Source organism: Ursus americanus, chromosome 26, assembly GCF_024610735.1.
Source record: "Ursus americanus isolate L20-20 chromosome 26, mUrsAme1.1.p, whole genome shotgun sequence".
In the NCBI taxonomy this organism is placed as follows: Eukaryota; Metazoa; Chordata; class Mammalia; order Carnivora; family Ursidae; genus Ursus; species Ursus americanus.
This window is the reverse complement of record NC_142152.1, coordinates 33,444,957-33,458,662: the sequence shown is the minus strand read 5'-3', so window position 1 is coordinate 33,458,662 and position 13,706 is coordinate 33,444,957. Positions and strand designations below refer to the sequence as shown.

At 48.6% G+C, this 13,706-nt stretch overlaps 1 protein-coding gene across 12 annotated transcripts in view; it reads right to left on the bottom strand.

Moving 5' to 3' along the window:
* DGLUCY (D-glutamate cyclase) overlaps positions 1 to 2,331 on the bottom strand; it is a 73,768-nt gene extending 71,437 nt beyond the window's left edge. For all 12 annotated transcript variants that reach the window (XR_015721859.1, XR_015721860.1, XR_015721861.1 and 9 more), the window contains exon 1: positions 2,126 to 2,331. The gene's annotated coding sequence lies outside the window, so the exon portion shown is untranslated. The remainder of the gene's footprint in view (positions 1 to 2,125) is intronic.
* Positions 2,332 to 13,706: the final 11,375 nt, after the last annotated feature.

Sequence of the window (13,706 nt, the reverse complement as noted above, 5' to 3'; positions counted from 1 at the left end):
GTGATATTGATTAAAAACTTACAGTGTACCAGTCACTGTTCTAGACACTCTGCATATGTTATCTCATTTAATCCACACAACGCTCCCTTGATAAGGGCTGTTATCCCCATTTTATGGAAGCAAGCACTGGGAGGTTTGGTACTTTGTCTGAAGATGCACGGCTACTGAGGGACCTAACCAGTAGTCCAACCAGTACTCTAGATGGAGATCCTACCCTTAGTCACTATGCTTTTCAGAGCAGAACGTTTTACAGTTCCATGCAGGGTAAAGGACACAGCTTACTCTGACTAACTTTTCTTCAAAATGACTGCAGGACCAAGGCAAGTCATTTGGTTTCTCTGCTGTTGGTTTTCTCCAAGAGAGCACAGGAAGGGGACCCAAACTAGTGATCTCTCGGAACTGCTGGAAGGAGAAAATGAATTCACGTATATTTAAGAAATGCTTTCAAAGCTATCCAGTGTGGCATACGTGAAATATCGCCTTAAAGCAGGCTGGGAAATACTTAAAACCAAAATAAGAAAATGCACTCCGTTTTTTTAATGCAAATGTCATCTAGCAATTGGCAGATCGCCTGGAAAGGCTGTGGAATCTGTTAAGGAGAGGGGTATGTCTGGATTTGTGCATCTGTCACCCTCCACCGAAAAGGGGAGAGATTAATTGAAATTCATTGAAAGAGAGCACACCTGTGTGCATGGTGTGTGTGTGTGTGTGTGTGTGTGTGTGCACACAGGCTCACACACACACACCCAATAGAAGGCTCCGTAGAAGAGAATCATTATTATCAAGACCAGGAGTAGTAGCAGTTTGCAATGCCTGTGAGAACCGGGCAGGTACAGAGGTTGGGGGGTGCGGTGGGGCAGGCAAAATGCTTGCATGTGAGTAGGGACCTCTGTGTAAGCCTGGTGTCCAGGGCTTTCAGAGTCATACATGAAATCTCCCCATTTTCCAAGCATGCTCAAATTAATAAATAAATAAAACATTTCAGGGGCCAGCAGTTGATCTCTGGGATCTAACCCTGCAGCCGGATGTCACATCTGGCTCTTTCTGATGCCTCATCGTCATGATGGACAAGCCCCGGTTCTGCGTTCTCTCCGCTAACCCCACCCTGCCCTGCCCTTCACCCCAGGCCACCTTCCTCTTCCTTCCTTCTCATCCTCACTCCACCTGCTGGTAAAGCCAGCTTTCTCTTTGCTCCCTACTCTCAGACCTCCCCTTCCCTTCCTTTTAGCATGTACCCAGTGCTCTTGAAGGCACAAAGTAGCTCCCCTCCTCTGCGTGCCAATCAATGCCAACCTTCTCCTTTCTGCCAACATGATCTCAGCCTGCTACCCGCCCCCAACGCGGGATAATTTTTGCACAGTCTCAGGAAGTAAGGCGGATTATAGTTAGCTCTCAATTGTCCGTAATGGAGGAGGGGGGCAGGGAGGCACAGATAACATGAGAGAAGGGACACCCCAAAGTCACAAGGCTTTGCCTTTAGTGTTCGGTGGCGCACGCGTCAGAAGCACGCCGCTGCAACCCCCTGTGCCAAGTTGGTCGTGGCCCCCCAGTGGAGACGGAGATGACTCATGGCCCGGGGAGAGCCTGGCAGAGCATTCACAGAGCTCTGCCTCCAGCCAAGGTGGAGGTGATGGTCTGGCTGCTGCCTCCCCTCCACCTTTCTCTCCTCAAAGGTCCCTGCTGATGTCCCACAGGTGCCCAGGAAACTCTGCAGGCCGACTGCCTCATGCCAGCCACGGCCCCCTCGGCCACCCCCGTTGTGGCCATTAGCTTCACTGCCTCGTGACAGGCAGGCTTGCGGCCCCCAGCCCGACAGTTACACCGACAGGTTTCAGTTTTACTTTCTCTGCTTTCACACGACCTTGGCATTCTCGGGGCCGTGGCATGGACCTCAAGGCCCGGGCAGGCGCAGGGACAGAGTGGAGACTCGCCACCCACACCTGAGGTGTTGTTGGGTGGCACCTCTTGGGGAGCTGAGCCCTGACTTTCAGAGGCCCCCCGTGGAGAAACAATTTCAGGGAACAGCCCGTGCGCGGCCCACAGCTGCTCCGCTGCCGGTGGGTGTGTGTGTGATGTCCTGGGGCGCGGAAGGGGCTGCACCGGGTCCTGTGCCCTCCTGACTTACTGTTGGTTTGGGACGTCTGGACTAGGGCTACAAACAGTTCCTCTCTTTGTTTCCACGGCCTCGCAGAATGTGTGCTTCCCCCAAAAAGGCATAAAGGTCCCCTTTCTTCGGCTTGCCCGCGCCACCGCCACTGGGGCTGTTCGCAGGGCTCAGGTCTGCAAGCCCAGGCCAGCCCCAGCGCTGACTGTGGCAGCCTGCAGCCCGTGCTCACGTGGCCCGCGTGCAATGGCGGGGTGGCCTCCTGTGGCCTTCTGGGCAGGCAGCCAGCTCCCGTTCTTAAAGCTGCAGAGCCTCCAGTGGCTGGGTGCCCGGTCGTTCCTGCAGGAGTTAGCCTGCCCTCCGTGGAAATGGGCACGCGTAATGCAAAAGGCTTGGGGAAACTTTGAAAAATCCTGATGCCTGAGTGGCAGCCCCAGAAATGCTGATGTAATTCATCCAGGAGTAGAGCCGGGGCACCGTCCAGGAGATGCTAATACGCACTGAGTCCTGGGAATCACCTTAGTGCTTCTCAGACCTCAGTGAGCTCAGGAACCACTTGGGAATCCTGTTAAAAGGCAGATTCTGATGCGGAAGGTCTAGGGCCGAGGTTCTGCATTTCCAACAAGCTCCTGGGAGAGGCAATTGCTTCTGCCCCACAGACCACACTGAATAGCAGAGATGAGGGTTGTATCCGCACCCTGCCACCCCCATTTGGAGGCCATGGTAAGTTCCTCTCTGGACCTCATCGCTCACCTTGGTCAGCTGTCGTGAGGGTTAACTGGGGTAAGCACGAAGCACTGGAGGAGCACCCAGCCCTCGGAAAGGGCTCAGTAGATGGTGGCTCCGTCAAGGGTAGAACAGGATCTACTTTCTTCTCCTGCTTCAAAGCCACTCGACTTCTCTTTTGTGCCACGATGAAGCCTAAACACCACCCGAGTTCCCTTACTGAATGGTCCCTGCTCACACCTGTGGCTTCACCTCCTGCCTCTCATGAATCTCTGCACCCTCACCTCAAAACGCAAGTCACACACGTACATAAATCAACTCTTGTCTTCCCTTTCATCCCTGGGCACTCCCGGGCCTCTTCCGGGCCTGGTTCAGCCTTTCCATCCTCTGCTCCACTGGCTAACTTCTTCCCTTCCCTAATGACTTGGCACAGGTGCGAACTTCCTCCAGACAGCCTTTCCTGGCACCCAGGTACAGGAGAGGTGCCACCTCTGGGTTCCCACAGGGCGCCACGCTGCTGCTCCCAAAGCCCTAACCCTTAGGCTCTGTCGGTGTCGATTTGCTTGTCTCTCTGCCTCTAATGGTTGGAAGCTCAGGGCAGTCTGAGCTCATGACTGTGTTAAACAATATTGGAATGAATGAGCGAGAGAACAAATAGAACGAACGGGTTTAATTAATTGAACGAACGAATGAAAGTTCTCTTGACTGAGAGAAGCAGAACCCCCGTGTTGTGCAATCCCACCCAATCAGGGTGCTATCTCTGACCGGCCAGACCCTCTGTGTAGCTCTGCAAAGGTCCCCAGTGACCACACATACTCATCCTTCACCGTCCCTAGCCCCAGCCTTGCCTGCAGAGCCCTGGTGGGAAGTTGCTCTGATTGACGTCCTGTTTCTAGAGGATGAACAGAAGTAAATGGTCGTTGTTACATTGGTCCCAAGTCACAGAGGAGCCAGATCCCACGTATTATGTTAAACGTTATTAGACATTAGCCCAAAGATGGAAATAACCCAAGTGTTCCACCGACAGATGAATAGATAAACACATGGGGCATAAATACACACAATGGATCTATAAAAAGGATGAAAGTCTGTACACCCCACAACACGGATGAACCTTGAAGATGTTACGCTAAGTGAAAGAACTCAGACACCAAAGGACAAATATTATCTGATTCTACTTACGTGAGGTACTTAGAAGAGCCAAATTCATAAGAGTCAGAGAATAGATGAGTGGTTACCAGGGGCTGGAGGAGCAGAGAATGGGGAGCTACTGTTTAATGGGTACAGAGCTTCTGTTTGGGATGATGGCTAAGTTCTGGAAATGGATAGTGCTGAAGGCTGCATGACACTGTGAATGTACTTGATGCCATAGGATTGTACACTTAAATATGGGGAAAACGGTAAGTTCTATGTGTCTATATTTGACAAAACACACACAAAAGGCTGTATTAGAAACCTAAACTACGGTGACACCCTAACTAACATGCATCCCTCAAGCAGTGACTATTTATAAAGCGGCAGAGTTTCAGAGCCTGGAACACACCCCGGCCTTTTCTTTCCATGTTTCCTTGAGGCTTAAGGCTGTAATGGAGAGCCCCAGAAGGTTAGACTGCGGGGACTACCAGAGGTACGAGGAATGTCAAATATTTACAGTTGGTTTTTTCAGTGGGTGAGATCCGGCCAGACTGCTAGGGCAGGGAACCAGTACAATGTTCCGATAGTGTCAGAGCATGCTTTGGAAAAGAAGCAGTTGCTTGTGTCAAAAGAATTTAGGAGTATAATCAAGCCATTGCTGGTAATTGCTCAGCTAAAATGAGTTCCCCTCAAAAGCAAAAACAAAACAAAACAAAAAACCCTAAACCCAGGTGACTATTGTATGCCAGGTAATTGAAACTATTCCAAAGTTAAGAAAAGGGAAGGCGATGGAAGGGATTGAGTGGGTGACAGAAATAGGAATCGAGATGCTTTTCCCAGCCTGAATTAGATGGGAAGCTTCCAGAAGTGGCTGACCCATGACAGTGGTGGGCTGAGGGATCAGTCCTCAAAAGTGGATCGGGCCTCCGGTTAGAACTGAGGTTCCTGCCAGCTGCTGAAGAGAGATCAAAGTCCATGTCTTGTTCTGGCTCCACGGAGACCTCGAGGAGGAGAAACCACACACCATTGGCCCGCAGCCAGCACCCCTTGGCCTCATTTCGCTCGTTTTACATCAGCCCGGGAAATACGGGTTAGGGAGGAAGCCTGCAAGTCCCTGTCTGCTGAGTCTGCAGAGGTAGCCGAGAAGGGCTTGGATTCTGGTTGCCAGCTCTCTCCCGTTCAGGCTGGGCCTCCAACCAAGATTCTGCCTTCTCGGGCCCCATACAACTTCCCCTTTCTGCAAAGTGCACTTGTTACTCTGATCTCTGATCTGCTCCACCTCTCGAAGGGAAAGCAGGGAGGGAGATCCCTGAGTATTACGATCTGCACTTTACACCTGGCGGAGGAGGCCCCCAGAGTATAGGGCAGCCGACGTGTGAAGTCCTCCAGGCGTCAGGGCCCCCGCAGGTCCGGGGCGGGACATAGGGCAGACTTCATCACTTCCCTCATCTGCAGATCTCAAATCAACCTTTACTTCCTCCAGAAGTGTCCCTGGCCCCCCAGACCAAGCTGCCATCTTCTATTATAAATTCTCATAACCGCCAGATTTCTCCTTCAAATCACTTTAGGGACCTCTAAATTCATAAAATTATTTGATTGATTCTCCCACTAGACAGTAAGCTGCATGAGAGCAGGGAGCATGCCTGTTTGGCTGGCTGCCATGTCCCCTGCTTGTAACAAAGTGACCAGCACATAGTAGGCGCTCCATCCATGCCTGACCGAGTCAGTCAACGGGAGCCAGAGGAGAGTTCTGCAGCATTTCACGGGGGCCCTGAAATTCAACTTGCTCCCATGTTTATTGCATTTTATTGCAAAGTTATGTTATAATAGCTACCATTTCCAACCACAGCAGTAACTATAGTAACCATTTATTGAGTTCTTACTATTTGCCATGTTCATGTTTTATCTTAGTTAGGGCTTTGTCTCTTTTGATCCTGACCACCATGCTCTGGAGGATTTCACTGTTGTGATGCCCTGTCAAAGATGAGAACACCGACGTTCCGGAGGGCTAAGTGTCTGGCCCACAGTCATGTGGACATCCAGCCACAGAGCAGGGATTTGACTACTGCTGGGTTCTGTCATGTAAACTCCATGAAGGAGCTAAGGCTCAGAGAGGTCAAGCAACCTGCACGACGTTACACAGCTAGGAAGCCACAGTCAGGTTCCAACCTAGACTCTGATTCCAAAAGACTACTCTCCAAAAGAATGTCGTCATGGCCTAGTAAAAAAAAGCAACTAATGAATTATCGAACTTTACATCAAAATAAATAAAAAGGTCATTTTAGACAACGACCAGAGAAGTCCCAGGTAGTGAGTCCACCAGGGTGAATCAGAGCCAGAAATTCCAATTCCACTGAACAGGGACTAGGAATTTCTGCTGAAGGCTCTGGCGTCCTGACTCCAGCTCCGGGCCCAGGGCACATTCCTGTCTGCCTCCGTCTCCAGGAATTACCTTACCTCTGCGTTTCCCCAGCCAGCAGCCGCTACCGCTACCGCTACCTCGGATTGAACCATTTATCTAGGACAAAGCCTGGGGCGGGGGAGGGTTTCCTGTGACCTCCCTGTAAATCTCCCTGCTTCACAGGGCCTAGCTGGCCCTCAGCCAGCCCCTCTCCTCTGCAGTGCCAGGACCCCACGCAGCTGGGAGTTCCCGAAAGCCTAAGCAGCCTCGTCCCCTGTCTTAGGAACAGAGCAGCTCTTGAGTTCATTCTGTGGGCAGAGCAGGGGGAAGTCGCCACCCCTGTTGGAAAGGGGCCCACCCGACAGGAGGTTCTGTAAGCACGGCTGACCTGCAGCACAAGGGACCGATGGTTTTTAGAGTTCTCGAAAGTACGTTCCTCAGCCACAAATAATGCCATTGTCACAGCAGAACTTCCTGTTTTGCACAAATCGACCATATTGAAAACAGAAAGAGGCAAGAGACTGGCATTCATTGTGTCTGCTCAGTTGCTTGACTTCTGGGGTGGTTTAGGGGCAGGCAAAGACACGTGAAGGGCATGGGGCCACCAGGCTTCCTTTCCACTGCCTACTGTTCCCGCATCTCCAGGTAAGTCACAATACATTTCCCCGACTGGTCCTGGCGCTCTGGTCATTTCCGCTCATTCTCCACAAGGCTTGCAGACCAAGAATCCCCAGCTGGTATTTTTGGTCACATCATCTACTTGTTCCAGACCCTCCAGGGCTTTTTCCAAAGACCACAGAGTAAAGTCTGAAGACTTAACCAGGCATCTCAGCCCTCCTCTCGTGCTGTGATCACATTTATGCAGACCCTGCTTCCAGGGCTGAAACCAGGGTGTGAAATTTAAGAGGGTACCAAAGAACTCAGTAGCCAAAAGTACTGATTTAACAAAAAAAAAATCAAAATTAATGCAAAAAAATCCATGATGAGCAAAATACCAAAATTTCACATAAAGACAGGGTCAGATCCTGCACTTGTACGACCCCTCACTGGCCTGTTCCCTGTCTCCCACCTGCCCCTCCCTCCCCATGCTCCTGACCCCTCACGGCCTGCTTTGGCTTTTTCTAGAGCTTCTCACCATCGGATGCGTCCTCCTGTTTATTTCTCTCCAGTTACTGCAGGAGAATCTAAGCTTCATGAGAGCAGGGCCTGATGTCTGTTTGTTCATAGCTGAATCCCAAAGCCTGGAACAAGGCCTGGTGTGTGGCACGTACTTGGTTGGTATTTGTCAAATTAAATCTCTTCAATCCAACTCCAGTGTGCAACTTCAACACATAAAGCAGATAAATGAAGGTTTTTAGTTAGTATGAAATAATTTTCTACATTCAAATTTATATAATTACTTAGAAAGACAGCCGAAGGAAATATTTTGGTTCACTTGAACATAAAAATTTGAAAATTGATATTATGGACACTTGTGGACATCACCCCATAGCATCCTCATTTTGCTTTATTATTGCATTTTCTTTTTAAAAAAATATATATTTATTTATTTTAGAGAGACAGAGCGTGAGCTGGAGGGGCAGGAGGAGAGGGAGGGAGAATCTCAAGCAGACTCCACGCTCGGTGTGGAGCCCGACGTGGGGCTCCATCTCGCGACCCTGTGATCACAACCTGAGCCTAAACCAAGGATCGGATGCTTAACTGACTGCATCACCAGGCACTCCACCTGCGTTTTCTTTGTACAATCTCAAGAGAATCCGATTCACCAAGATAAGCAGTTGTAAATCATAATTATTAAAAAAACACAAACTTTAAATGAGTGAATTGTATGGTATATGAACTATAACTCCAATAAAGCTGTTAAACAAAACAAAATAGTCCCTCTTGCAACTCTTCTCTAGATGAATGAGGATTTTCTTCTATGAAACAGAGATGGAAGGAGACGCTTACCTCCTCGGTCTGGAGGAAAATCTGCCAACCTGAAACAAAGCTCAATGGTAGATGCTATCTACCATCTTGAAATTTAGCCCATAAGCCATTCATAAGTGCATTCTTCTTATTACAATTTTAAAATAGTCCGAAAGAGGCGTGCCTTGGCTGGCTCAGTCAGTGGAGCCTGTGATTCTTGATCTTGGGATGGTGAGTTCAAGTCCCACGTTGTGTGTAGAGACTACTTAAATAAATAAATAAAACCCCTAAAACATCTTAATTAAAAAAACAATTTAAAGTAAATCTCAAAATAGGAATTTGAATATGGGATCATTACACTGTACACCTAAAACTAATATGTTATGTGTCAACGATCCCTCAATTGAAAAAAAATGCAGCGATTGGATTTCAAAAGTTTGAGGACCTACCTGAGGCATCTTTGACGAATCCGTTTCATGGAACCCTGTCTGAGAACCGTGGTCTTCCAGTAATTGGGCACCCATCCTATGCTAGCTATCACTTCCTTGTACTTTTCTGTGTCTATTTCCTGCAAGTAAGCTCTCCCGGGCAGGAATTCCTAGCCTAGTACTGTGCCTGGCACACAGCACATGCTCAAGTTGTATTTCTGTCTAGTTTTGTTTGGAATTAGATTGAACTTGACCCCTGTCTTGATTTGATCTGGTGAGTCGTCAGTATCTATCTGTTTTTGAGCTCTCTGGTAAAAAGGAAAAAGACAGGCAATTTTCATGTCATAGAGTCAGAAACACCAATAATAACAATTAGCGTGTGCATTTAAACTCTGTTGAGTTTTACTTGGTTTTCCTCATTCAGTGATTACAACTTGGTGCAGGAAGTGCTATTATTATCCCCATTTTACTGAAGAAGAGACTAAGGCTGCCCAGTAACCGAGAAGAAATTGTTACTACGGTCACACAGCTGGGAAGCTGAGAGCTGGCACCCAAACCAGACAGGCTGGCTCCAAAGCCCTCGTGCGAATGGTAGGAAGCCACTGGACGGGCCAATTAGGAAGAGAGAGAGAGAAGAGAAATATGAGAAGAAAGCCCAGGACTGAGTCAGCTAGAAGAAGAACGTACTAGGGGATGGCCCAAAATATAGGTGGAAAACCAAGAGAGAGAGAAGCATCACAGGATTCAAGAGAGAAGGGCTGGTGCGTTGAGCATGGAAAATAGTTGCTCAGACTTGGCATCATAGGAGCTCTTGGGAAACTTGACAAGAGCAGTCTCTGAAGCAGGGGTCTCAACGGCTCCTCTATTGATATTTATGGCCAGTTAACTCTCTGCTGTGGGGGGCTGTCCTGTGCAGTGTAGACTGTAAAGCAGCATCTCTGGACTCACCTGCTAGGGGCCAGTGGACCTCTCCCCTGCGTTGTGATGACCAAAAATGTTTCCAGACATTGCCAAATGTCTCCTAGGGGACACACATGTGCCAGGTTGAGAACCACTGCTCTGTGGAGTGGTGGGAACAGAAGCTAGATTGGAGGGAGGAGAGGAGAGAACGGGAGGTATGGGGGAGGGGAGGGGAGAGCCAGAAATGAGGTGGGAGGCAGGGCCAAGGGGGCTATCCGTTGTTGTCTTTAAAACCCATATATGCTTATGAATTTTACACAGTTGCATGTGTATGCACATATACATGCATATGTGCATATGTACACACCCACACATATGTGTATACATATTTATTTTTACATGTGTATATTATATTATTATTCCTATATGTGAAAGTTTAAAAACTCTCTGTGTACATATGAGAGACAACAGAGAAGATCTATAGGTGATGGCAATGATCCAGGGGAGAATGAAAATTTGCTGCGGAAGGAGAGAGAGAAAGAGACAATAGATGCGATTTTCTGAGATAGGCAAGAAGGAGTAGGATCCAGACCATGGGGTGAGGGATTTGCCTTTGGAAAGAGTAGAAACACTTGTTCCAGTATAAGAGAAGAGAGAGAAGCACGTTACCGAAGTAGATGTAGGAAGATGTGTACATTTGATGGTGGCGAAAGGAGGGAGGTTCCATCTGTTGGCTTCTATTTTCCCGACCAATCGGTCAGCAGCAGAAGCTGGGATGGAGAGCGGGGAGGAGGAGGGAGGAAAAGGCACAATACTTATATTGGAGCAAAGCAGAGCAAGCCAATAGGAGAAGAGGTAGTGTGGATAGCCCATTTGCAGTCTGAGACCAGGAATTTGAAAGGAAGCCAGCCTGTGTGGTGTGAGGATTTTCTCCAGTAACTTCATCTGTGCTGGTGTCGGCACAGAGCAGCTGGATGAAGCCTCTAGGGACTGGCGGCAGCTCCCCCCAGGCAGCCTTCAGGAGCCAAGCCCCAATGTTTGGTGATTCTTCCTTTAGCAGGAGGGAAACGTGCACCTTCAAGATCAAGAACCAAGGGCCACAGCACCCTCTCATTCCCCAGGAGCAGATGCACAAATCTCCCAGCCCATCCCCCACCCTCCAACTCAGTACTCTGTGCATGCACCTGTGAGCCCACTAAGCTGTAACCAAAGTCCACGGACCCTCCTTATTCTGCCAATGATGCCCTGCCCCTCTGTAAGTCATGCCTGCTTCCCACTTCCAAGGACGCTTTCCTTTTGCCTACTGTTCACCGTCCCAGACAGAGGGACAGCAGGTCTGAGGAATGATTCTATGCAGGAATCAACATGCAAAAATTCTATACCTTATGATCTGCTCATCTTAAAATGAGCCAAGTCCTCTACTAGACAGGAAACAGAAGGAAATTCCAATGAGAGAAATTTCAATTCACCCCAACACCTCCTTCTGGAATCCATCCATCTTCTCTCAGAGAGCACCCAGAATTCTGGAGTGCTAATCACCTTTTTGGAGCCAGGAAGTCAAATTAGAAAAACGATCTCTGGCAGCTTATTTTGACTTGATCCGAGAATGCTTCAATAAGCCAAGTTTAGGATTCCTGCTGCATTTGGAACACCCCTAAAGTGTTAAGATGTTACCCCCTATCCAGGGAGTGGATGGTTTTCAAATGTCCTGGTCATATCATTGTAAGGGCATCAGAAATGTCGACTTTCTGAGCATCTCCACGGTGTGACTGCTGAACCAAGCTACGGGCAAGGGGCAGCCTAACATCATACAGCGGTTCTCAAATGCAATGAGCATCAGGATCCCCTGAGGGCCTTCTGGGCCCCACCCCCAGACTGCTTGATTCAGTGGACCTAGGGGATTGGCATCCCTACGCTTCCAGGGGATGCTGCTGCCCCCGCTCTGGGGACCAGACTTTATAACCGCTGGCATAGTGGAGGAAGACAACATGTTGGTCGGCATCAGGTTCAAGTTTGAACCCTTGTTCCATTGAGCTATGGAAGCCTGGGCAAGTTACTTCAGTGCTCACTTATAAAATGGGGATCACACTGTGCACTTGGAGAGCTTGTTTTGCAAATCCGAGAGAATCATGTCAAGTCCACGGCCCTTAGTAGGCAGTCAGTAAAGGAAAGTGACAACTATTTTTAATCACTCTTCTAACACACCTGCACAACTCCTAGCTATTTGGATTAGGCATTCAAGACAAGCATCGACTTGGCCTCAGAAGTCGTGAGGAGGTTACTGAATTGGTAATCTCTCCACCCTCTCTTCCTCCTCTTCTGAGCATCCAGGCACCAAAATAGCCCCCCCCCACGCCCACCAATGCACTTCCAGCGATGACACTGCCAAGCGGAGGAGATAACTGATCACTTTCACATTTTGTAATATTTTAAGTACATTATCTTTAAAATCTAGGTCAGGATGAAAACTGAACTTGGGCTCATGAAATGTTCGAGCTGAGTAGGAACTTCAGAACCATCTAATTTTCTTATTAAAGATGGGAGAGCTAGAGGTGAGGAAACTGAGACCTGGGGCCAGGCAGGGCGGGGCAGGGCAGTGACCTGTGAAGGCAGCACAGCAAGTCAGGGGGCAGGTGCAGCCCCGGAAGCCAGGTGTGCTGCCTGCCAGCCCTGGGTTGTCTATCACCTCCTGATTCTCGGCCGGGGTGGGAGGTGAGCGTGGGGTGGGGTCATTGAAAAAACAGCTCACGGGACCAAAAATGTTCCACTTTCGTAAATACAATTGCAAATCCCCCAGGCTGGTGGGGAGACCCAGGAGTTCTGAGTGTGAGAGGTTGTCATCCAAAAGCAATGGTTATATTTCCTAAGGGGACAGATCACAACCTCTGGGGAAAAGGGGGGAATTTTTATGCTTATCAGTGCAGGGCACATATTAAAAAGAGTTTGGAAACACTGACCCTATGCCATGCCATCTCCATGCTTAATTTTTCGTTCTCTTTCATAGGTCAGAAGGTAGGCCAGTTTCTTTGCCTTAATTCTTTTAAAACTACTTTCTGCATGAAGATGCCTTCTACTCTTCCCCATCTTCCCGCATCTTCCTCCAACATTAGCCCCCAAGTGCAGAGAGACCTTGCTCGGTGCCCAGCGCAAGAACAGATACCGTTCACTTTGATTTAACTTATAAAAATGAATAGGTTAAAGACGTATTTGCATTGATTTTTCTCTTATTCTATTATTTTCCTCTGTTCAGAAGCCTCTAATTTGCCAAGCACTCTTGAACTGCTGCAGGGGTTCAAAGACAGCCCCTTGCTGTCCGTCAGCAAGCATGTGCTGAGTGTGCCTCGTACTTGCCGGCCACCGAGCCACGCAGATGACTCGGTGATCAGCAGGATGGGCGCTGTCCCTGCTCTTGAGTGTCCAGGCTGCCTTCTAGGAAATAATGACTTTCCAGCAAAAGGCCAGGCATGGCCAGGATGAGACAGGTGGGATGCTGGAGCTGGCTCATATCAGCTTGTAGGAGCCAACTGTTAAAATTTCAGGGATTTTATGAGCCTGTGGTTAAACACAACCCTTATTTAAAATTCAGTTATATAAATGTACAACCAAGTGAATTAAAGACAAAGGGACACACTCAAAACTCATCACAAAGGTGATAGAAACACACTCCAAGGTGATATGCACTCAAAAGTCATCCCCTCCCAACCATTTTTCAATGTTTTACTACGCTCCTGAAACCTCTACGTCTATATGGTAGAAATGCTACGTAATGGTACCCTGCCAGGCACTTCCACCCGCTACAGGGTAGCACGCAGCTGCGTACCAGTGACATGGTATAAGGCGGGAGAACAAATGAATAACTAAGAACATTTGGAAGGGGTGGGTCTAACTGGTCCTTGCATGCTAAGCAGAGAGAGGTAGGGTGAGGGAAGTGGTGGGTAAATCTGTCTACACTCCTGTCTCGAGGGGATTGTCAATGTTGAATTGTCTTTGGAGGGAAAGATGAGGCTATTTTTTTCGACACTAGTTTTATTGAGATGTAATACATATACAAGTTGCCTGCTTGAAGTGCACAACTCGATGATTGTTTTTGGTATATTCATGGTTG